Source organism: Scyliorhinus torazame, chromosome 15, assembly GCF_047496885.1.
Source record: "Scyliorhinus torazame isolate Kashiwa2021f chromosome 15, sScyTor2.1, whole genome shotgun sequence".
NCBI lineage: Eukaryota > Metazoa > Chordata > Chondrichthyes > Carcharhiniformes > Scyliorhinidae > Scyliorhinus > Scyliorhinus torazame.
The window spans coordinates 19,927,188-19,953,541 of NC_092721.1; the positions used below are offsets into that span (position 1 = coordinate 19,927,188).

At 50.3% G+C, this 26,354-nt stretch overlaps 1 long non-coding RNA gene across 2 annotated transcripts in view; it reads left to right on the forward strand.

Moving 5' to 3' along the window:
- Positions 1–26,354, forward strand: part of LOC140391369 (uncharacterized) — a 214,172-nt gene that overhangs the window by 70,936 nt on the left and 116,882 nt on the right. The window contains exons 2-3 of one of the 2 annotated variants that reach the window (XR_011935015.1): positions 2,090–2,169; positions 21,279–22,632. The exons of the other annotated variant lie outside the window; for it this stretch is intronic. This is a non-coding gene — a long non-coding RNA (uncharacterized lncRNA). Of the gene's footprint in view, positions 1–2,089; positions 2,170–21,278; positions 22,633–26,354 lie in introns of those variants that run through there. 2 annotated transcript variants of the gene reach the window in all.

Here is a 26,354-nt window from a genome sequence, read left to right on the forward strand (position 1 = left end):
AGGCGGAAGGAAAAGAGTGCCCCGATCGCGGGCCAGGCCACCGTGGGGACACCCCCGGGGTCAGATCGCCCCGCGACCTCCCCAGGACCCCGGAGCCCGCCCGCGCCGCTAGTCCCGCCGGTAAGGGAGGTGCTTTGATTCACGCCGGCGGGACTGGCATGACAGCAGTGGGACTTCGGCCCATCACGGGGGGGGGGGGGGGGCGCCGACCGACACGGTGCGATTCCCACCCACGCTGAATTTTCGGTGCCAGAGAATTCGGCGGCCGGCGGGGGCGGGATTCACGCCGCCCCCTGGCGATTCTCCGACCCGGCGGGGGGACGGAGAGTCCCGCCCCATATTGTTTCTTTCAGCAGTACTCAAGCGCTGTACTGCCATTGACTGAATGTGATATTTCCATTGTTGTCCTATCCAGTAATGGGGGTAGCCATTTGGATATCTGTGCCTGCAAATTATGGGGTGGCTTGTGCCATGAATTTACATGCACAAGTACCTTGATTATGACCATCTTAATTCATCTTAAAGGAGGCATTTACCGCCAAGAGGGGGAAGAATCTTCATCCCATCCTGATGAAAGGTCATCGACCTGAAATCTTAACGTTATTTCTATCCCCAAGATGCTGCCTGACCTGCAGAGTATTTTCCGCATTTTCACGGCTTTTATCCTATCAGAATGGGACAGTTTTATTTTCTTCTCTCAGAATGCAGATTGGGTCACCATTTGATTTATGCAACACCTGAACATTTTCAAAAAATGTAACCGATGTCTTTTGCCATTATTTAACTGTTATTCATCGATTGCTTTTCAACACTTAATTCTTGCTAAAGCAATGGAAAAATTAACTGAACAAACATAATAAATCTTTAAAACTCCCCATTTGTTCCGCGTCAGCATAAGCTTTTTAAACAAAATGCCATTTGTATTATTGCATTTGATGATTTGGGTATTACATCGATCTAATTGTAGAAGTTATTTAATTTATATTTTGCGAATGTCAGTTATCATAAGGCATAATTCATTATTCCTGCAACAACAGAAATTGTAGCTAAGAGTTTTATAGACAGCATGTAAAGATTGTTAATTAGTGCCATCATTCATATCACGAGCATTAAATTCACAAGACTTTATTTTAAAGTATCTGATGACCTTAGGCAATCTTTAAATATCTGCCTGATTAACGTTTGTGAACCTCATTACAATAAGATTTAATGAAATGTGGAATAGAAAATTTGATATTGATGTGTCTGTTCTTAAAAGCCACTGATTTATTTTTCATTTGCTACTGTTCCAGCTGTTGTCCTATTTTGTTATAAATACTGCATCGTCCCCAGTGAAGCACCATATTGTCAGATGCATTATTTATAGTTTACTTTATAATCAATGAGGAAAATGTAGGGCTGCCATTCTCTCTCCCTTTACAAACTCACAGTTACTTCTTCAGCATTTAAATAGTTACCTAGGTAAAGTCACCGTAGTCCCAGATGACCATAGGTTGCTTTCCCCTTTGAGGGGGGTGGGGGTGGAGAGCTGACTGTTGGAGATTTAACCTGAGGATCACCACACCTCAGGCAAGGGGCAAGGTTGAGAACGCGGGGCCTTCATGAATAACCTCAAATAGTTCAAATATATTCAAGTAGTTACCGACAGTTATCATAATGCCTAGTTACCCACTATAGGTTGTTTCAATTATTGTAGAAATCTGTGTGGAAACTCTCCAAATAACTGTGCAGTGCACACATATTAAAAGGCACATTGTAAAGTGATTGTCAAAAGTATGAAATGTCAAAATACTTAAAAAAGCAGCTACTGAGTGGCTCTTGGCAATACACTGTGAGGTGTGAAGAATGGTGCAGTGGCCAAATGTTCTAATGATGCTATATTACATTAAATTTCCACAATCACACCTTTGTGCATGATTTCCTAAAAAAAAAGACTTACATTTTTATAGCACGTCTCATTACATCAGGACACCCCAAAACCTTTTACGGCCAGTGAAGTAGTTTTGAAATATAGTCACGGTCGTAGGCACTTTGTTGAAATACATTATTTAATTGGCTTATTTATTTTCACTGATAAATTCATTCAAAGGTGTTCTGCAAAACGTAAGAGTTTACTGAATATGATGTTCATGACCAAGAATTTCACTGAACCCCAGGCTGTCCCTGATGGTGAGTTACGAAACAATTTGGTACCTTCCAAAGATTAAATTACAGTATTATGCATTTTTACGACTGTACAGGGGACACGAGGGGAATAAATGGAGTTACAATACGAAGTGGAATAGCAATCAACAATGTTTGCATACATGTTGTGATTATCATGTATCCAAATGATATTTGGCACGGTTAATATGACAACATTGCTTCAAAGTCCTTGAAATGACCATGGCACTGAGTGAACATCTGCCTTTCTGCTATACATAAAACAGCAGACACTCAATTTGGTGGCTGACAAATTTCCTATGTAAATGCTAATGTACAAGTGTGCTGTCTAACCCTTATTAGGGGCAAAAAAAAGAAGAAGCTAAATTGTATTAAATGTGGCAAGGAATAAACCATACATGGGTTATCTGCCTGTGCTGTTAAATAGGATTTGGTGAACAAGACATTTCTGGACTAAAGTTTTCTGCATGTTGACTTTCTTATATCTCCTTGAGGTTTTGTAAACTTTTCAGTGCAACAATCCTGTCAGACATGAAGCAAACTGTAATCAGGGGAACGCAAAAGGTGACATTATATCCTTTTGTGCTGCAATTGATCTCTCGTCTTAAGCTTGATGCGATTTTCTTAATGCCGTATGATTTAATTGCAAAATCAATAACCTTATAGTCCATGAACCAGAATTATGAGTTTCCCGCACTGAGATTGCTTGCTATATTAATACATAGTTTGCAGGTCTCCAGAGCGCAGTTAACCAATACATAAAAGCTACTGATACAACAGCATTTTCAAATTCCTCCTGTTGTGGATGTTCACAAGAAGCTTTATTGCTCCCACTCTAGCGGAAAGAAATTTAGCTGAAACGTGAGTATCTTGATTTGGATTTGTTGCTGCAAAAGATTCCTTTCTCGAGCAAACTTGAGAATTGGAAATGCTGCGGCAAGAGATTAATTTGATCACTGTCCTCCACTTAAAGCATTAAACTGCAATTGTGCTGCGTTGCATTACATTGACTTTTATCATTTTGAACTGCTTGACTTCCAAGCAGCGCTCGCAATGAATTGCGAGTCGATCTCACTCTATTGGCATTTGCCTAGGATTTGTAGATATTTAAAGTAAAAATGGTGAAAGTTGCTGTTCAAGTAAACATTGATTTTTGTGACTGATTATGATCTGATGTATGATCAATAGTGCATTAATTGAAAAACATTCTCTTTAAATGTCTTTTGCTTGCTTTCGTTTCAGGATGGAGAAAATAGAAATAAACCAGAATTGGAAAACAATTGTGTGCTTTCAAACACCATCACTATGAAATATAAAATAGATGCGCAATTTTCATGAAAGCACAAATTGGATTGATTTTGTTTTTCAATTCAGTCTTTGAATGTGGACATTGTCGATTATATAGGCTGGCGTTTATTGTCCGTTTTTACAGTTGGTTGCAGTAGTGGAAGTGGGATGTCTTCCTGAATTGCTGCTGTCTACATTCTTCCGAGTGTCTTGCAGGACTACCTAAGAGTCAGCGGCACTGTTGTAGGACTGGAGTCTCGTATTCGTCAAACCAGGAAAGGGGAACAGGCTTTCTTCCCGAAAGGCCATGAGCAGATCAGTTGGAGTTTTTCAAAAATGAAAATGTGACATCTTTATGGCCACTTTTACTGATTGCGACATCATTCCCAGTTCTCACTGTAATGAACTGGTGATGGCCCAACAAATGTCCCACTGTCAGCTTCACTTAAATAATAAAATCCAAGCTCATATTGGTGCTTCTGCCTCCAATTGTGAGCTTGTCACTGGGGGATGGTTGGGGGGAGGGGTGAAGGGGGTACAGCTTAAACATAGCATCAAGAAGCATTTGTTGTTAGTTAATGGGTTTGAGGCTTGCAGCATAGCTTTAGTGATGTCAACTCCGAAGCATAAACCTCCAAAGACTTTACATATTAAACGAGGTTGCATGTGCCCATTTCCAGACTTTCCAGCTGAATTTATTTAAACTACTCAGAGCTTCTGCCCTGCGAGTTTAAGTTTCATATATTTCATAGAATTTACAGTGCAGATGGAGGCCATTTGGCCCATCGAGTCTGCACCGGCCCTTTGAAAGAGCACCCTACCCAAGCCAACACTTCCACCCTATCCCTGTAACCCAGTAACCCCCCCAACCTTTTTGGACACTGAGGGCAATTTAGCTTGTCCAATTAGAGTCCTGGGGTCTAATTTTTTTTAAATTAAAAAAAATGGATAAATATGTACCCAATTATTTTTTTACAATTAAGGGGCAATTTAGCATGGCCAATCCACCTAACACCTTTGGGTTGTGGGGGTAAGACCCACGCACACACGGGAAGAATGTGCAAACCCCACACAGACAGTGATCCAGGGCCGGGATTCGAACCCGGGTCCTCAGTGCCGTAGGCAGCCGTGCAGTTCTGGACTCTAATATTGGAAATATTCCTAATATGATAGATAGCAAGCATCCAATGAGAAATGTGCACATGCAGGCTGCAAATTGAACACTTAGGTGCCCGCTTGATGCCTGAAAAACTAGAGAGGCTCAACAAATATCTAGGCAAGCGTTACTATGATTAGCAAACAACCCCTGTGGTTTGATGGGTTAAAATGCAACTTGGGCCTCACTCATGGAACGCTTGACAGAAGCGTTGATGCCCTTCACTCTCCCCAGTGTGAAAAGGAGTGTCCCAATCTTCAAAACAATCACCAATTCACATAAATCATCCAGCAATCCCAAACAATTTTCTTTTAACTAAATCCTAGATTCTTGACGTTTTTCATAACTTCCACTTCTAAAAGCGCTGATAAGCAAAACGTAAGCCCCATAGACCATTCCACAGAATTCATTCAGTAGTTCATATTTGGGTTGAACAGTAACATCGGAGCATGAGAAAAGTCGTAGAGGGTAAAACGAGTACAAATCTCAAGGCACACTGAAATGTGCTGACAGTTGAGAATGGATATAATTAGTGATATGTTCGGCAGGTAGGTTCGATGTGGACTGCACTCGATGCAGGGAAGCTAGAAACAGACGTCTAACACTGGAGAAGATCCAACACTGTTTTATTCAACGATAGAACTGATATACAGCTGTGGGTCGACACTATACTGAACTGACTGGATACCTTGAAGTAGCCTGACCAGACTTACTAGCTACCGCATGGTTTGCACTTGCTAGCTCGTGGACTCTGACTGTCTCAGTGGCTGGGTCCCGAGAGAGCGGGAAACCTAGTGCCCTCTGGCTTTATAGTGGTAGTGTCCTGTCTGGTGATTGGCTGCACTGTGTTGTGTGCTTACTGGTCATCCTGTGTGTCAATCACTGCCTGGCTGCATCTCATTATATACATGAGTGGATATTATGACATTTAGAACAAATGAATGGGGCACTGGTAGAGGACATACCTCCGCTATGATGCGCGAACTCAGACATTTTTTGCAGCTCTTCTTTGCTCTTTTTCTCTGCCTGGTTGGTTGATGCTCTGTAACGACAAAGAGGAAAAAATATTTTTATTAAGAGCTTCCAACTCACGCACTGAGGGGGCCTCAGGCCAATCCACATCAAACAACCTGCTCTGAAAACTCTGCTCACACTTTGACAGCTGTGACCAATTCCACCTCAGCAGCTGAGCCAAACCACAACATTATAAAATAATCAACAACATTCTAACTAAACCAACTACTACATCCTTAAAAGAAAAGTCAATTCAACCTATCTCCCATTGCTAAGCGACCCTTTAAAAATTCCAAGAACCCGGCCCAGGTCCATACCTTTGCCAAAAAACTAATCAGTCCTTCTTTGGGACATACCATAATTGTGTACAAAGGCTTTTTGAAATTTGTCTATTCATTTTTGAGATATAGGCCTAGATTTTTGTCCGCACATCAGGTGCGCATAGGTTTCTAAAAATCGCTGACCGAAGGTTAGATTCTCATTCAAGGGCGTTGGGCACAGTCTGGGCAGCCCCGGAACAAACATGAAGCTTGCTGAGTGTGGAGGTCGGTGTCATAATACACACCAGTATATCATGGTGCAGACACACACTGATGGACACACAGTGGGACCAATGAACATAAACAACACCGCAGCCAATCACCAGTGAGAGCACACGCACTACAAAGACAGGGGGCATCAGAGTTCCCGCTCATTCGAGTAGCAGCTAGCTAGGAGCACAGAGCTCACAGCCTGCAACACAGACATTCACAATGTGCTGAGTGCATCAAATAGTTTGGATGGGGTGGTGTTTGTGCAGTGTGTCCAGGAAGCTTTTCTAACACAGTATGCAGATTGTCCGACCAGAGGAGGGGCAATATTGGATTTAGTACTTGGTAATGAACCAGGGCAAGTGATAGATTTGTTAGTGGGGGAGCATTTTGGAGATAGTGACCACAATTCTGTGACTTTCACTTTAGTAATGGAGAGGGATAGGTGTGTGCAACAGGGCAAGGTTTACAATTGGGGGAAGGGTAAATACGATGCTGTCAGACAAGAATTGAAGTGCATAAGTTGGGAACATATGCTGTCAGAGAAGGACACAAGTGAAATGTGGAACTTGTTCAAGGAACAGGTACTACGTGTCCTTGATATGTATGTCCCTGTCAGGCAGGGAAGAGATGGTCGAGTGAGGGAACCATGGTTGACAAGATCGGTTGAATGTCTTGTTAAGAGGAAAAAGGAGACTTATGTAAGGCTGAGGAAACAAGGTTCAGACAGGGCGTTGGAGGGATACAAGATAGCCAGGAGGGAACTGAAGAAAGGGATTAGGAGAGCTAAGAGAGGGCATGAACAATCTTTGGCAGGTCGGATCAAGGAAAACCCCAAGGCCTTTTACACATATGTGAGAAATATGAGAATGACTAGAGCGAGGGTAGGTCCGATCAAGGACAGTAGCAGGAGATTCTGTATTGAGGCTGAAGAGATAGGAGGGGTCTTGAACGAGTACTTTTCTTCAGTATTTACAAATGAGAGGGGCCATATTGTTGGGGAGGACAGTGTGAAACAGACTGGTAAGCTCGAGAAAATACTTGTTAGGAAGGAAGATGTGTTGGGCATTTTGAAAAACTTGAGGATAGCCAAGTCCCCCGGGCCTGACGGGATATAGCCAAGGATTCTATGGGAAGCAAGAGATGAAATTGCTGAGCCGTTGGCAATGATCTTTTCGTCCTCACTGTCAACAGGGGTGGTACCAGGGGATTGGAGAGTGGTGAATGTCGTGCCCCTGTTCAAAAAAGGGACTAGGGATAACCCTGGGAATTACAGGCCAGTTAGTCTTACTTCGGTGGTAGGCAAAGTAATGGAAAGGGTACTGAAGGATAGGATTTCTGAGCATCTGGAAAGACACTGCTTGATTAGGGATAGTCAGCACGGATTTGTGAGGGGTAGGTCTTGCCTTACAAGTCTGATTGAATTCTTTGAGGAGGTGACCAAGCATGTGGATGAAGGTAAAGCAGTGGATGTAGTGTACATGGATTTTAGTAAGGCATTTGATAAGGTTCCCCATGGTAGGCTTCTGCAGAAAGTAAGGAGGCATGGGATAGTGGGAAATTTGGCCAGTTGGATAACGAACTGGCTAACCGATAGAAGTCAGAGAGTGGTGGTGGATGGCAAATATTCAGCCTGGATCCCAGTTACCAGTGGCGTACCGCAGGGATCAGTTCTGGGTCCTCTGCTGTTTGTGATTTTCATTCATGACTTGGATGAGGGAATTGAAGGGTGGGTCAGTAAATTTGCAGATGATACGAAGATTGGTGGAGCTGTGGATAGTGAGGAGGGCTGTTGTCGGCTGCAAAGAGACATAGATAGGATGCAGAGCTGGGCTGAGAAGTGGCAGATGGAGTTTAACCCTGAAAAGTGTGAGGTTGTCCATTTTGGAAGGACAAATATGAATGCGGAATACAGGTTTAACGGTAGAGTTCTTGGCAATGTGGAGGAGCAGAGAGATCTTGGGGTCTATGTTCATTCATCTTTGAAAGTTGCCACTCAAGTGGATAGAGCTGTGAAGAAGGCCTATGGTGTGCTAGCGTTCATTAACAGAGGGATTGAATTTAAGAGCCGTGAGGTGATGATGCAGCTGTACAAAACTTTGGTAAGGCCACATTTGGAGTACTGTGTACAGTTCTGGTCGCCTCATTTTAGGAAGGATGTGGAAGCTTTGGAAAAGGTGCAAAGGAGATTTACCAGGATGTTGCCTGGAATGGAGAGTAGGTCTTACGAGGAAAGGTTGAGGGTGCTAGGCCTTTTCTCATTAGAACAGAGAAGGATGAGGGGCGACTTGATAGAGGTTTATAAGATGATCAGGGGAATAGATAGAGTAGACAGTCAGAGACTTTTTCCCCGGGTGGAACAATCCATTACAAGGGGACATAAATTTAAGATGAATGGTGGAAGATATAAGGGGGATGTCAGAGGTAGGTTCTTTACCCAGAGAGTAGTGGGGGCATGGAATGCACTGCCTGTGGAAGTAGTTGAGTCGGAAACATGAGGGACCTTCAAGCAGCTATTGGATAGGTACATGGATTACGGTAAAATGATATAGTGTAGATTTAGTTGTTCTTGAGGGCAGCACGATAGCATTGTGGATAGCACAATTGCTTCACAGCTCCAGGGTCCCAGGTTCGATTCCGGCTTGGGTCACTGTCTATGCGGAGTCTGCACATCCTCCCCGTGTCTGCGTGGGTTTCCTCCGGGTGCTCCGATTTCTTCCCACAGTCCAAAGATGTGCAGGTTAGGTGGATTGGCCATGATAAATTGCCCTTAGTGTCCAAAATTGCCCTTAGTGTTGGGTGGAGGTGTTGAGTTTGGGTAGGGTGCTCTTTCCAAGAGCCGGTGCAGACTCAATGGCCGAATGGCCTCCTTCTGCACTGTAAATTCAATGATAATCTATGATTAATCTCGGACAAAGGTTCGGCACAACATCGTGGGCCGAAGGGCCTGTTCTGTGCTGTATTTTTCTATGTTCTATGTTCTAACTGGTTAGGACAAGGCAAAGGTCTTTAGTTAAAGCTAGTATCGTATTTACCCACAGTTCAAGTATGTTTAAATGGTTAACCTTTTAATAACATAGTGTTGCACTACATCAAGTGCTGGTGACCTGTATATGATCCAGAACACCCAACACATCATGATACCAGGTGTGGTTGCATACTAGCCCTTCTTAGACCTACCTGCAAGTGATCTGCCTTCCGCCAGCATTCCGTCGTCCTGCAACATGGACAACATCAGCCCGCTGCCGCCGCTCTGCATCGCCACCAACCTCGGGGCCAACTGGAAGATTTTCAAACAGCGCTTCCAGATCTTCCTCGAAGCCACGGACAGGGAGGGTGCTTCGGACACCAGAAAGATTGCTCTTCTCCTCTCCACGGCCGGGAACCATGCCGTCCACATTTTCAACTCTCTCCCCTTTGCGGATGACGAAGACAAGACGAAGTTCAAGACGGTTCTCCTCAAATTTGACACTCACTGCAGCGTAGAGGCGAATGAAAGTTTTGAACGCGACGTGTTCCAGCAGTGTTTGCAATATAAGGACGAACCTTTCCAATCCTTTCTAATGCACCTCCGCATCCTTGCACAATCTTGCAGCTACGGGCCCACCTCCGACTCCATGATACGCGACCAGATCGTTTTCGGTGTTCAGTCGGACCCCTTACGTCAGCAGCTCCTCAAAGTAAAGCAACTCACCCTAGCGACCGCCATCGAGACCTATATCCTACACGAAAATGCCACCAGTCGGTACTCCCATATACAATCGGCTGAAAAGTCGCGGCAAGGCCCCCATGAGGCGGAACGGGTCCAAGTGATTGAGCACCTCCAGGGCCTCAGCCTGGATGAGGGCGGCCATTTTGCGCGCTTTTTGCGGACTCCCGCGCTTGTACACACCAAACGAGGGGACGGCGACGTGGAGGAACGTAATGCGCAGGCGCGCACCACGCATGACCGCACCGTGCATGCGCGGTCACGCAGTGAACATGTCGACGTCACAACGTGTGCCAACTGTGGCTCCGCCCATTTAAAGCGGCAATGCCCCGCAAAATCTCGACAATGCCTACGATGTGGAAGAGTTGGCCACTATGCTGCCTGCTGTCGAGCAGCCCAGCCTTCCAATACATATCGCTTCAGCCAGCCTCGCAGGAATGTTCGGGCAATTCAGCCCACGGTCACCAAGTCCGATTCCGACCTCCCACACAGCAGTGACACCAAGGACCCGAAGGCGCGTTTTCGAGTCGGTGTCGTAACAAAAAACAGGCTGTCCCCGAAGCAAAGACACCAGCCGCTGTCGGGATACAACATCGATCCAGACGATGAGTGGTGTGCCACCCTGACGGTCAACCAGAATTCGTCGCCCACCTCAGAGATTTAATTTGTGAACTTTGTGCACTAATGGACTCTCTGGTCTGTTCTGTTCTTCCGTTTAATCGTTCAAGTGGTTTGTATATAGTGTTCATCTCGTTATTTGTGTGACACACAGTTTTTTGTGCCTCAGGCACCTTCCCATGTAAATAGCTTAATTTTATGTACATAGTCCTGTAAATATTTCGCACACACGTAGTCAGGAACATTCGGCACACACTATTTATTGTCACACAGGCACATTTTTTTTATATAAAAGGGGGGATACCATAATATACACCAGTATATCATGGTGCAGACACACACTGATGGACACACAGTGGGACCAATCAACATACACAACACCGCAGCCAATCACCAGTGAGAGCACACGCACTACGAAGACAGGGGGCATCAGAGTTCCCGCTCATTCGAGTAGCAGCTAGCTAGGAGCACAGAGCTCACAGCCTGCAACACAGACATGCACCATGTGCTGAGTGCATCAACTGGTTAGGACAAGGCAAAGATCTTTAGTTAAAGCTAGTATCGTATTTACCCACAGTTCAAGTATGTTTAAATAGTTAACCTTTTAATAAAATAGTGTTGCACTATTTCAAGTGTTGGTGACCTGTATGTGATTCAGAACACCCAACACATCAGTCGGCTGGCTGGAAGGCCTACCTCTGTGCACCAGCACGGATTCAAAGTGTTTTTTAAAAACAGAAAAGCAAACTAATTTTCTCCAGCCCTCATCTCTCAAGTCCCCTGACACATGCCCTCATCCATGCCAACCCGTGATAATCAATGCCCCACCCTTCATGGCCCCTCATACCCTCCATGCTAATATATGCCTCTCTGCCCAGACCCCATGGCCTCCCCTAACCTCCATGCCAACCAATAGCCCCCACCCACTCCCCATGGCCCTTTATAGTCCCTATGCCAACTTGCTGCTAACTCATGCAAACCCATACTCACCCACCCACCACCCTTTGCCCTTACACCTACCATGCCAAATCACCAGGTATCCACCATGGACAGAGCCCAGGACAATTCCTGAGATTAAATAAAGTCCCATCACCATTGCAAACTTTATTTCACTCTAAAAACAATTCTCATTCATAAAAACCCATTTATTAATTGACATTCCTTCAACTATAATTAACAAATACATTTCATTCAATTGCATAATCCTGGTAAAAAATAAGATTGGAACTCACAGCCCCACTTCAAAGTGTCCATAACCACTCTGAACTGTCAATCAAACTGTGAAATGACAGACATCTACTGTGATAATGGACTATTGTGAAATCAGTCAAGCAGCACTAATCAAACAATGGCAAGGCTTATGTCAACAGACAGAGTGAAATAACAAGCAATAATTTTTCTTAAACTCCAGACAGCATTCAAAGTAGTATCTTCCTTTCCTCCGTACACTCACCCCTCACTGTACCGATAAACTCCTTCATTCTTACACCCCTTCCCTCTCCCCTGCCATCACCCATCCCGTTTGCAATCTCTGCTTCGATTCAACCAGAGTTCTCTATTCCACTGACACTGGTCTCTTCTGTGTTCCTCTCCTTTTGACCCTTTATTGGGCATCATGGGCGGGATTCTCTGACCCCCCGCTGGGTCGAAGAATCGCCGGGGGCTGGCGTGAATCCCGCCCCCGCCAGCCTCCGAATTCTCCGGCACCAGATATTCAGCGGGGGTGGGAATCGCGCCGCGCCGGTCGGCGGGCCCCCCCCCCGGCGTTTCTCCGGCCTGCGATGGGCTGAAGTCCCGCTGCTGGAATGCCTGTCCTGCCGGTGAGAATAAAACCACCTCTCTTACCAGCGGGACGAGGTGGCGCGGGCGGACTCCGGGGTCCTGGGGGGGCGTGGGGCGATCTGGCCCCACGGTGGCCTGGCCCACGATCGGGGCCCACCGATCCATGGGCGGGCCTGTCCCGTGGGCGCACACCTTTCCCTCCACCACGGCCACAGCCTTCACCATGGCCGACGCGTAAGAGGCACCCCCCCCGCGCATGCGCGGAGATGACGTCAGCAGCCGCTGACGCTCCCGCGCATGCGCGGACTTCCGCCGCCCGCGAAGCCCTTTCGGCCCCGGCTGGCGTGGCGCCAAATGCCTTTCCTGCCGGTCGGCGGCGCGCCAACCACTCCGGCGCGCGCCTAGCCCCTCAAGGTGAGGGCTTGACCCCTCAAGGTGCGGAGAAATCCGCACCTTTGGGGCGGCCCAACACCAGAGTGGTTCCCGCCACTCCATCCCTCCGGGCCCCCCCGCCCCGCCGGGTAGGGGAGAATCCCGGCCCATGTCTCCAACTAGATACGTTCCAGCCTCTTGAATTTCAGCCCATCACTTTCCTCCTTGAAGAGTCGCCTTATAATTTATCTTTGAAGTCACTGCTTACCTGTTCTAATAATGTCTCCTTGGTAGCAACTTTCCACTTCAATCTGTACAGTACCAAGGCATTTTGCTTTGTTAAAGGCACCATCATTGCAAGGTCCAGTTTATTGTTTGACATGGAACCAATGGTCTAAATCTTGGATATTATTTACCTTCGTAAAATACTGATACTAATACGCTTTCAAGTTAAGCAATCCAGAATGCTGTTCTTTTAGCACTCTTTGGTGTTGGAGATGAAAGGTAACTTCATCCAGTATGGGCTCATAATGTTATAGCAATAAATAGTGTTTTGTTTTGCTCTTGACGCAGCATAAGCTGCTTCCTTGATGTGCACTCTGACAAAGGAAGGTTCAGACTGGGAGATAGCTTTAACACGTTTATTAAACTATTAACAATTCTCCTACTTGGATTTGACGCTACTGTTAATCCTGCAAAAGCTACTCAGACTGACTAACCAGTCTGCTACAATCCACGTGGTGGTAGTGATGTTCAATCAACCCTGTGTCTGTACTCACTGAGTGTCTCCACTGGAAAGAGGAAGATTATGTGTGCAGTGTCCTTATATAGGGGTTGGTGTAATGCCCCCCTGTTCTAGTGTCACCTCTGTGTGTATCGTGAATGCCCATTGGCCGTGTCCTATCTTACTGGCCTATTGGTTGACTGCCTGTGTGTCATGTCTCTGGTGTTCCCTCTAGTGTCTAGCTAGGTGTAGTGTATGTACATTAACCATTTGTGTACTTACAGTGATGTATATCACCACATATAGCACTTTATTGCTCCTTTGAAACCAGTATAAGTCTGTATTTGTACATTTTTGAGATATTCCAGCTGTCAGAAACGGAAGTGAAACAGGGTAAAGGTAATACTTAAATAGATGCCTGGGACATTTTACTGCAAAATAGCTCACAATGAAGAAAAATGGAAACAGAATAGATTCATAAAATGGGAATTTGGGGGGAATTTTCTTCCACTATACAAACTGTATACAGTGGCCGGAATTCTCCGTCGTTGGGATTCTCTTGTCCTGCCAGCAGCGCACCCCCGCCAGTGGGTTTCATGGTGGTGTGGCGTGGTTACAGTGGGAAATCCCATCAACAAGCGGCGGAAAGATAGAATCCCGTGAATGGCGCATAGTCAAGATAAATGTGGCTGGGGGACAGTAGAATCCAGCCCAGTATTTCTCACAGATGTACCTTCAAGGTAATCTCAATTGGCACTTGTGGATTTGTTACAATTATGAGGTTAAGATGATCATTTCATTTTGAGAACTTTAAGTTGAGAGAAATGGGGCGAAATTCTCCGTTATTGGCGCAAACTCCGCCGATCGGCGCAAAAAATGGCGCAAATCCGACTTGCGTCACGTCGGAAAAATGGGTCAAAAGTCTCCGGCCCGAAATGGGCTAGCAGCGATGTGACGGGATCCGCGCTTGCGCACGTGGTTCACATTGTGCAGCGTCATACGCGCTGCACGGCGTGACGGCTCATAAGGCCGCGCTGCTCCCCCCCACCCGACTGGAACACCCGACCGGAACACCCGACTGGATGGCTGGCCGCCGCTCAGCCCCGAGGTTCGAGTCACGCGATGTGGAGGCGCTCCTGGACGCAGTGGAGCAGAGGAGGGACGCCCTGTATCCCAGGCACGGCCGCAGAGTTGCCCCACGCCACGGCCGGCGTCTGTGGAGGGAGGTGGCAGAGGCTGTCACCGCTGTGGCCCTGACACCACGGACAGGCACCCAGTGCCACAAGAAGGTGAACGACCTCGTCAGAGCAGGCAGGGTGAGCCTCCCCCATATCCCCCCTCCCCCATATCCCCCATATCCCCCCTCCCCATATCACTATATCCCCCCTCCCCACATCCCCCCTCCCCATATCCCCCCTCCCCCATATCTCCCCTCCCCCATATCCCCCCTCCCCATATACCCCCTCCCCCATATCCCCCCTCCCCCATATCCCCCTCCCCCATATCCCCCCTCCCCCATATCCCCCTCCCCATATCCCCCCTCCCCCATATCCCCTCTCCCCCATATCCCCCCTCCCCATATCCCCCTCCCCCATATCCCCCCTCCCCCATATCCCCCATATCCCCCCTCCCCCATATCCCCCCTCCCCAAACCCCCTCACCCATATCCCCCATATCCCCCCTCCCCATATCCCCCCTCCCCCATATCCCCCTCCCCATATCCCCCCTCCCCCATATCCCCCCTCCCCATATCCCCCTCCCCCATATCCCCCATATCCCCCCTCCCCCATATCCCCCCTCCCCCATATCCCCCCTCCCCCATATCCCCCTCCCCATATCCCCCTCCCCATATCCCCATATCCCCCCTCCCCATATCCCCCTCCCCCATATCCCCCCTCCCCCATATCCCCCATATCCCCCCTCCCCCATATCCCCCCTCCCCCATATCCCCCTCCCCATATCCCCCATATCCCCCCTCCCCCATATCCCCCCTCCCATATCCCCCATATCCCCAAGTGAATCCAGCCCTAACCTTAACCTCTGCAATGCACGCGCAACCAATGGGGTGCATTCATATACCTGCCTAACAGTGTTGCCTTTTACCCCTGCCACCACCCCCACTCACCCCCCCGCCACAGGAGAAGCGCGCACACAAAAATAGGGAGCATGTGAGGACTGGAGGAGGCCCCGCTGATGAGAGGCCACTGACCGAACTCGAGGAAAGGGCCCTGGAACTGGCTGGCGGACCTGAGGACCGGGAGGTTGCTGATGCAGAGGTCGGGGGCGTACTAGCAAGTGAGCCACCGACAGCCCGTCCCCATATCCCCCCTCCCCCATGTCCCCCCTCCCCCATATCACCTGATCACTGCCTGCGTGTCTAACCATGCATGCTTCATTGTGTATCGCAGGAGCAAACGTCGTGGCACCCATCCCCGCAGATGCAGACCGCCCGCAGGATGCCCCTCGGAGGCCACGGGAGACGGAGAGACCTGGAGCAACAGGGAGACGACACCCCCGTCACGTGCGGGAGCGACGAGGCAGGCGTGTTCCACCCAGCGACGAGGGGGGCAGCCACAGGCCCCCATCACATCCGAGCCAGGACACCACTACCCAGGACACCACTACCCAGGACACCACTACCCAGGACACCCCTACCCAGGACAGCACTGCCCAGGACACCCCTACCCGGGACAGCACTTCACAGGAAGACGAAATACCGGACAGTGACTCAGAGTGGATGGGTGGAGACGAACCCCCACCCCAAAGTGCCATGGAGTCAGAGTGGGACGAAGAGCACGACACAACGCCACTGCTGTCACCAACACCCTCCACCATCGCAGAAACACTCACCACGGTTGGGCACTTTAGTGATGAGGCGTCTGGTACACTCACTGGTGCGCACAAAACAGCCGTCCTGGTACAGCAGGTGGAGGTAGGAGCAGCAGAGGGGCCAGGCGGTCGGAGGGCAGCCCAGCCCAAGCGAACATCTGCCGCCCAGATGGATCCCGGGCTCCTGGAGTTTCCACACCCACACATAGATCCGATGCAACCACCGACCCGGAGACGAGCGAAGAGGGTGACGGCCGGCTTGCGGCGGCTGCAGTCGCAGGTGGAGGAGTCCACCCGCGTCCAGGAGCTGGAAGTGGTGCCGGTCATGCGTGCCACCCAGGCCGACACCGCACGGGTGGCGTCCGCGGTGGAGGCAATGGGTGCGACGGTGTCAGACATGGGGAACGGTTTGCGAGGCCTGGGGCTTTCCGTGCAGGCGGCATCTGTGGCCCAGGACATGGCTGCCCTCTCACAGGAGGCCATGAGCCAGTGCCAGCGCCAGATGGCAGAGGTGCTCAACGTCATGGCCCAGTCTCAGCAGTCCATAGCCCAGTCTCTGCAGGCCATGGCCCAGTCTCAGCAGGCCATGGCCCAGTCTCTGCAGGCCATCGCTGAGGGCATCGGCGCCAGTGGCCATGTGCGAGCCGGCGTCGCACTGTCACAGACAGGGTTTGCCAACCCTCTGGGCTCCATGGCTGCAAACCTGCAGACCCCTGTCGATACCAGCACGGGCCTCCAGGACTGGCAGCGCCAGATGTCGGGGGGGGCGTCGGATGGCCAGTCCGTTTGCATCCCCCACCCATGTAGAGTCCTGGGGGCCATCGGGCACCCCGAGGGAGGAGGAGGTGGTGTGGTCTGTCCCGGCTCCCCTAGTAGGGGAGGTCCCGATACACCGCGACACCTCGGACTCCCCCCCTTCCGTCCCAGGTGCATCGGGTGGGCAACGGGCAGGACAGGCTGGCAGCTCGCCATCCCAGTCGCCCGGGCCGCAGCCTAGCCCATCTAGGCCAGGACGCCCCAGGAAACGGCCGCCAAAGGGATCCAGTGTCAGAGGGCAGGAATCACAGGAGTCCACCTCCAGTTCTGCTGTACCGTCTGGGGAACCACGTAGACGTAGTCAAAGGGCCCGTAAGGCCAAACAATTAGACACTGAGTAAGTTGGCACGGGTGCAGGGCACAGATCAGTTTTAGGGGCTAGGGCACGTGCATGAACTCGTTTGGTTATTAAAGTCAATGTTACACCTACAGAAGCTGCCTTTGTGCTCTGTCCAAAGCGTGCGGGGGTGTCATGTACGTTGAGCGCAAGTGTGTGTGTGAGGGGTGGTCTTACCTCAGCCCCAAGTGAGTCTGCCCCGTTCCCCCTGGGCCGCCATCAACATCCCCCCGGGCAGAGGACGGGACCGTGCGCTGCAGTGTCACAGCCGCATGCAGGGATGGTCCGGGTGGATGGTGGTACTGTGGCCATGGGTCAGACATAGTCCAACAATGTGGAGCCAGGAGCTCACTGCAGGGCGGGTTGTCATCATCCTCCATGGCCTGCAATAGACACGCGTCCACCCGCAACTGTGTGAGTCCGGCCGTTGTGCCGCAGGTGGATCGGCAATGGGGGGCGGGGGGTGTGCATGCGGGTGGGGTGGGTGGGGTTGGGGAGGGGGGTGAGGGTGCTGGGTGGGTGGATGGGTGGGGGGTGTTGGTGGTCGGCTGTTGCCATGGTGTGCGGTCTGTGGCCATACTACCCGATTCCCACGCCCATCTAGTCAGTGAAGCGGGCGGCTATCAGTCTGTCCCGTGCCCGCTGGGCCAGCCGGTAATGGTGGACAGCCACCCGCCTGTGTCTAGTCCATCTGCTTTGACCATTGCCCCTATCCCCCTCATCTGGGGAGGACTGCGCCTCTTCCTGCTGCTCCTCCACTCCGCCCTCCTCTGCCTGCGGCACATCGCCCCTCTGTTGGGCTATGTTGTGCAGGACGCAGCACACCATAATGATGCGGCCGACCCTATCTGACCGATACTGGAGGGCGCCCCCAGAGAGGTCCAGGCACCTGAAACGCATCTTCAGCACGCCAAAGCACCTCTCTATCACTCCCCTTGTCGCTACATGGGCATCATTGTAGCGGTTCTCCGCCTCATTGCGTGGCCTCCGTACAGGCGTCATCAGCCACGATCGCAATGGGTAGCCCCTGTCGCCCAGCAATCAGCCCCTCAGCCGGGGATGGCGTCCCTCGTACATGCCGGGGATGGATGACCGCGACAACACGTATGAGTCGTGTACACTGCCTGGGTAACGGGCGCAGACGTGCAGGATCATCATGCGGTGGTCGCAGACCACCTGTATGTTCATCGAATAGGTCCCCTTCCTATTGGTGAACACGGCCCTGTTATCTGCAGGTGGCCGCACGGCGACGTGCATCCCATCGATCGCGCCCTGGACCATGGGGAACCCGGCCACGGCAGAGAAGCCCACGGCCCGGGCATCTTGGCTGGCCCGGTCCACAGGGAAGCGGATGTAGCGGTGCGCCATGGCATATAGGGCATCTGTCTGCGATATGCCGGACAGGTCCCCACTCGGTGCCTGGAATGACCCCGTTGCATAAAAGTTCAGGGCAACCGTAACCTTGACGGACACGGGGAGAGGGTGTCCCCCGCCAGTGCCACGCGGTGACAGGTGTGCCAGCAGGTGGCAGATGTGTGCCACGGTTTCCTGCCTCATCCGGAGTCTCCTCCTGCATTCCCGGTCCGTGAGGTCCTGGTATGACAGCCGGGGCCGGTACACACGGGGCGCCCTCGGGTGCCTCCGTTGCCGTGGGGCCGCGACGTCCTCCTCCCCCTCCTCGTCCTGTCGGTCAGGTGTCCCTCCAGCCTGGTCGGCTGCCGCCTGCCCCTCTGCGGCAGCCTGCGCCGCCTCTCTGGCACGCTCCTCCTCCTCCTCCTCATCCAGGGCAACATGGTCATTAGCGGCTGCCGCCACGGCGGCCAACATCGCTGGATGATCGGAAAACATGACGGCCTGGTGGGGGGGGGGGGGGGGGGGGGGGGGGAACGACGACATGTCATCATTGCCCATATCCCCTCCTTCCCCCCAGCCAGGTGGCATGGACCGCATGGGTCCAACTGTTGGAGGCTGGCACCTGGCCAGGTGGACCAACTCACTTGCCCCCCCATCCCCCTCCCTGGCACGGACCCCCCCCCATCCCCCTCCCCGGCACGGGCCCCCCCCCCATTCCCCTCCCTGGCACGGAACCCCCATTCTCCTCCCCGGCAGGGACCCCCCCAAACCTACTCACCGGCACGGACCCCCCCCCCCCAATCTCCTCCCCGGCACGGACCCCAACCTCCTCCCCGGCACGGACCCCCCATCCTCCTCCCTGGCACCAACCCCCCCAACGTCCTCCCCGGCACGGACCCCCCATCCCCCTCCCCGGCACGGACCCCCCTATCCTCCTCCCCGGCACGGACCCCCCATCCTCCTCCCTGGCACGGACCCCAACCTCCTCCCCGGCATGGACCCCCCATCTTCCTCCCCGGCACGGACCCCAACCTCCTCGCCGGCACGGACCCCCCATCCTCCTCTCTGGCACGGACCCCCCCAACCTCCTCCCCGGCACGGACCCCCCATCCCCCTCCCCGGCACGGAGCCCCCCATCCTCCTCCCCGGCACGGACCCCCCATCCTCCTCCCCGGCACGGACCCCAACCTCCTCCCCGGCATGGACCCCCCATCCTCCTCCCCGGCACGGACCCCCCCAACCTCCTCCCCGGCACGGACCCCCCCAACCTCCTCCCCGGCACGGACCCCCCATCCCCCTCCCCGGCACGGACCCCAACCTCCTCCCCGGCACGGACCCCCCATCCCCCTCCCCGGCACGGACCCCAACCTCCTCCCCGGCACGGACCCCCCATCCTCCTCCCCGGCACGGACCCCCCAACCTCCTCCCCGGCACGGACCCCCCATCCCCCTCCCCGGCACGGACCCCAACCTCCTCCCCGGCACGGACCCCCCATCCTCCTCCCCGGCACGGACCCCCCATCCTCCTCCCCGGCACGGACCCCCCAACCTCCTCCCCGGCACGGACCCCCCATCCCCCTCCCCGGCACGGACCCCAACCTCCTCCCCGGCACGGATCCCCCATCCCCCTCCCCGGCACGGACCCCAACCTCCTCCCCGGCACGGACCCCCCATCCCCCTCCCCGGCACGGACCCCAACCTCCTCCCCGGCACGGACCCCCCATCCCCTTCCCCGGCACGGACCCCAACCTCCTCCCCAGCACGGACCCCCCCATGCTCCTCCCCGGCACGGACCCCCCTCCCGGCACTCCCCCGGAGCCCAGCCCACTCTAACCACCCCCCCCCGCCGCACACACACACACACACACACACAACCCGAGACACACCTCTCCCCACACATTCAGACTGCGGCCACGCCATCGCCTGCCCAGAGCCAACCCCCCAGGCCGTCACTCACCTCCACGCTGGTCGGTGTGAACCTGGAGGACAGGTTCACGCCGATGAAAAGGAGGTTTAATTTACGTCGACGTGAACGGTCATCACGTCGACGGGACTTTGGCCCATCCGGAAGGGAGAATATCGGCAGGCCGAAAATCGGTAGCCTTGCGCAGACCCGTGCCATTCTCCGACGTCAGCGGCGCCATTAACGCCCCGCCGACTTTTCTCCCTTCGGAGACTTCGGCAACCGGCGGGGGCGGGATTCACGGCGGCCAACTGCCATTCTCCGACCCTCTGGGGGGTCGGAGAATGACGCCATGAAGAGGGTCTTGTAACCTATTCTAGAATCTGTCTGACAGTAAGCTTGGGTGGTTTGATTGTTAATGATCAAAGGAAGGCTTAGGTTGCTTAAATAAGAAGAAGGCACATGGTATTTACAGTTAGAGTCAATGACAGGAGTCTCTGGGTTTGCAATGAGTAGACTCTGGCTCCAAAGTCCCAGAAACGTATTGAAGGCATCCGGTTGTGAACAAGTCTGTTGTAAACTGTCGATATACTTCTAAGATGAAAGGGTATTGGGATGAATGATAGCTATTTAACATTTCTAACTAGTTACAAGGTTAATTTGTTTCACTTTGCTTTATGGAAAAGGGCAGAGGAAACCATTTTGAGGTTTCAGGCTGGAGGCGTCTCTATGAATCAATGGACATCACAGCGAGAGAACAGTTCCGTGTGCTCAGCCGAGAGAAAGGGCTGCTTGCTTTGTGGGCTATCACAGCCGAATGTGGATGGGAGACGGTTGAAGAGACACATCCTTCAGCCTTCTACAGATTCCGGGAAATTTGTTCTGGCATGTTCAGGAGGAAGAAAAACCTTTGGGATAGGCTTGATTTCTCGTGGTGGGTTTAAGAAAATCTCCGAAATCTGAAGAAACTGCTTGGAGATGGTCACTTGAAGTTGCTACTTACTGAAACAGGGACATGGGAACCCAGTGGGAGCTGGGAGCAACTGTGAACTGTTTATTAAAAGGACAGTAACTCTGTGGCGTGTGCAACATATGGTAAGTATAAAAGGACAACGTTCCTCGCTGTAGTTTAAAGTGTGAGATGCTTACAAAAAAATAATGATTATTTAATACTGCTTTTAGTCATTTTTATATGGTAAAACGTTTAAAACGTTAAATCATGTTGTGCCATCCTTTCAGCTATCAACTAGAAGTGCTAATCGCTTTTTTAAAGTTATAGGTCCCTACGGGGTCATAATAGATTAAACAGCACAATTCCCTTGCAAGTCAATGGATATATTGCTATTGTCAGTTCAAACCAACAGGAAATTAATCTTGATGAGAAAAGAGACATGTTGAAACTTTTCATCTTGCACTCAACAGGTGCAAACACTCAAGGCCCTGTTCTTTGCAGACAGAAAGAACATGTGCACACATTGCAACTGTTTCACAAACAAAATAAGTGACATCCATTCCCTAATTCATTCCTGAGGGCAATGCCTTGACCAGTCAGAATCAGGCTGCCTGGTTTAAATCTCAAACAATGCTTGGCAGATACCTGTCAGTAACCATCAACTGGCGCATTATCCGTGGCAACACCTCGGCCAATCAGAGTCCACCTTGGCAATTCTTGTCTCATATAGTATAAATTCCCATACCAGCCTCCCCGAACAGGCGCCGGAATGTGGTGACTAGGGGCTTTTCACAGTAACTTCATTTGAAGCCTACTTGTGACAATAAGCGATTTTCATTTCATTTTCATTTCAAATTGTTGTTCTTCCCTTATCCTGGAATTTTTGTGAAAAGTCATGATGAGTGCAAGATGAAAAACTTTGGCGTGTCTCATTTTGGAGAAATACTCAAGTTCTGTACTACCAAACGACTGTAGGAAATTAATACTTGTCTTTGCTATTTGTAAAGGATGGAAGAACATTGCAGAATAAAACTCTTTCATCTAAATTGCAAGCATCATCATGCATGATTAAAGCTTTGAAACTTGAATGTATTATTTTGATGATTGTTTAGTCTTAGGCGGCTCAGTTATTGTAGGTTATGATCTTGAGCAATGGCTTGTTGAGAGAGCAATCACAGCGTAAGACATTTACATATTTCTATTTCTAGGTGTCTTGTGTTAATTGTAAATTAATTTGGCGCTTAATTGTATTCAGGTGGTGGGGTACAAACTGGGGATTAACTTTTTCTCCTAGAAATAAGAACAAGTTGAAATTGCTGTTGTTGGATTAGTTGGTGCATGGTCGATATGTCCATCTTTGCAAATACAAGCTTGTAAAGTAATTAAAGGTTAGGCTACATTTCTACCCTTCATAGTTTGCCTTTCTGGAATCGAAAACTCAGGGCCAACATTTGGGCAATTTTCTTTGTAAATTAGACACAATTAAGAATGTTGCCCGCCATCTGGACAGTCGGTGGGAAATGCATCCCTTCCGACTCCGAGAGGTGCGCTGCCATTTTATGCTTAATTGAGCTTTGATTGGACTCAGATTGGCCGACAGCTCTGCAGTCCATCCAACCACAGCGTTGCGGTGGCTGGAAGAGATGCTGGCGCACCGTGCCAGAGCCTAAGTCCCGGGACCACACTTCAGGTGAGTACCTGGGACCCCCGGGGTGGGAGGGTAGGAGATGCCGTGGGGAGTTGAGCGAAGGGTGATTTTTATGTGAGAGTTGGGCCCCGGGTGGTGTAGGAGAGGGGGCCAGAGCACTCCTGCATTCAGGTCCTCGAGGGGAGGAAATCCCCAGTCTGAAGGGGACACTTAAGGGCCTTAATTGGGGCAAGGACAGGCTTCCCTGTTCTTGCCCCAATTAAGGACAGGATTAAAATCAACAGTGAATCAGGCTGCTAAGCTCGATAAGTACCCCATTCCAGAAACTAACAATAAGTGACAGACACAGCGGCGCTTGCTTTCCTTATTTGGGAGGGCCTCCGTGCCTTGGACACTAATGGCCATGGTCGACCGGGACCCGCCCAGCCATCAAAGTGTCCACCCCCAATTGGTCAGGATCGATCAGGGTGATCGAGACTCTGCGATCCATTGGACCTTCACCTGTGACCGCCCAAAAGGGCTCGAAAGATACGAGGATAAAAGGCCTTCACTCACTCTTTCAACTGCAGCATTGACAGCTACCACCAACAGCCAAGACCAAGAGCCCACGCCATCCACAGAAGGACAACAACAGAGTACACAGACTATCTACCAGAACTGCAGCCTCCACCAGACTTCTAGAAACCAGATAAGGCCTTATATAGTCTGTATCTGCTGGTCACCTGGAAGTTAAGTCAAGGTCATTTAAGTGTGTTAGTTATAGTCCAATGGGAATGAATGTGTGATTAATTAAGTAAACAATCTTGTGTGGGTCAAATAAGCTATCGTTGTACTAAACAAACTTATGCGATCATTTGTCCATCGTATACGGGTTAAACACACTCTGTGTTTATAAAAGAGCAACAATGCAAAGCTGGCCGGAGGCCTATCATATACCAAGTTAGACCTGAGCCATGCTTACCAGCAGCTAGAGTTGGACGATGCTTCCCTACGTTATGTTACAATTAACACACACAACGGTTTGTTTCATTATACAGAGCTGCCTTTCGGCATGTTGTTCCAGAGAACGATGGAAGGTTTATTGTAAAGATTGTCACGTGTACTAGTACACCTGGATGGTGTATTGATAACGGGATTAACGGAAGCTGAGCACCCAGCTAACTTGGAAGAGATTCTAGCCTAGCTGGTGAGCCATAGTTATCCAAGTTAGCTGAAGCCGACTGAATGGATTGTTAACTTCCACAATGAATGAGAACTGCTTCCCCAGCCATGTGAATATAGAAAAAGGGACCAATTTTGTGCTGCTGACATTTAGCTATTCTGTACAACTGTTCCTCACTCGCCAGCTAAATTTGCCCCCTTCTAAACATCAAGAAGCATCAAGTGGCTTTTTTGCTGTGAATACATTTGCATCACCCCAGACACGCTTGCATTTCTCAAAATGGTGTTGTAGCTGGATGATAGCTCTTGGAAGGCTGTGGGTTCAGACCCCACTCTGGAGAGCGGAGTACATTACCCAGAATGATGCTTCAGCTTAACTCTGAGGGAATGCTGCACTGTTGGAGATGCCACTTTTCAGATGAACTTTAAAAGTAAGACCCCCATCTACCCTCTCGTTTGAAAAAGGGCTGGAGTAAATCCTGGCCAACATTTACCCTTCAACCACGATCTTTCAAACAGCCGTATTCATCAGTTGAATATTTAATTGTATGATTTTAATAGAAAATGCAGTGCTTTTTGAAATATGGCTCATTTACAGAATTTACAGTGCAGAAGGAGGCCATTCGGCCCATCGAGTCTGCACCGGCTCTTGGAAAGAGCACCCCACTCAAGCCCACGCCTCTACCCCATCCCCATAACCCGACCTAACCTTTTGGACACTACGGATAATTTAGCATGGCCATTCCACCTCACCTGAACATCATTGGGCTGTGAGAGGAAACCGGAGCAGCCAGAGGAAACCCACGCAGACACGGGGAGAAAGTGCAAACTCCGCACAGACAGTGACCCGAGGCCGGAATTGAACCCTGGACCGTGGAGCTGTGATAACCACTGTGCCACCGTGCCGTCCCAATAATGATAACTGTATGTTCCAGTGAAATGTCCAGTGCATGAAATGAAATGAAAATCATTTATTGTCACAAGACAACTTCAGATGAAGTTACTGTGAAAAGCCCCTAGTCGTCACATTCCGGCACCTGTTCGGGGAGGTTGGTACGGGAATTGAACCGTGCTGCTGGCCTGCTTTCAAAGCCAGCGATTTAGCCCTGTGCTAAACAGCCCCTCATTTGTGTTACATTTCCAGTTTCTTATTTTAAGGTGAGCCTCATCTCCAGCACTTTTAATATTTTTTGATAAGGCAGCTGGATCTTCCAGCCTGTAGCCGTTAAGACTATTTGGGCAGTTAACGCATGGTAATTACCCACAGTTACTATTCAATTGTTAAAATGCCATTTTCCGCTTTTCTGCATGTTAACTGCAAGTTAAACCACCCAATGGAACACAAGATGTAATAATACATATTAAATAGATTAACAACTGGAACTGACCTGCCTGACCTTTGTTAATGAGTGTAACTTATTCTGTTGTGATGTAACTGAACGAAAATGACTTACTCAACCGCACGAAGATCTAAGTCACGTTTCAGGGAGCACGACCTTCATATTTTACTGAAGGAATTCATTAAACGAGGGGAGATATCATGAGTGCCAAAAGCCATTTAACTACAGCGACTGATTCTCGAAATGGCTGGGCTATCAGCATCCACAAAATAAATAACCTTTCACAAATCAAAAGCAATCTAGTGGACTGTAGAAAGCAGCTTAATAACACAAAAAGGTGGTAATAAAGGGCTTCAGGCAGAGGTAAGGCAGGGTCAGATTTATAAACAGAAAAATAGACACTAAAATAGGAGGAAAATGGACAAATGATTTCAGTTCATGGGTGAAAATGAGACAAAATCAATTAGTCGCCGGATTCAGACATCAGTCATGTACAGAGTACGCCGGCAGGTCATAGATTATAGTAACATGCAAAGAAAAACAAATGCCGTTTACCTTTAGTGCTCCCTACAGGTGTTCGCTGCCAGGAATGTAGGATAGGAGTGTTAATCCATATTTTTCTGAAGGCCTCATCTTTTAACATGTATTCTAGTTTTCTGAT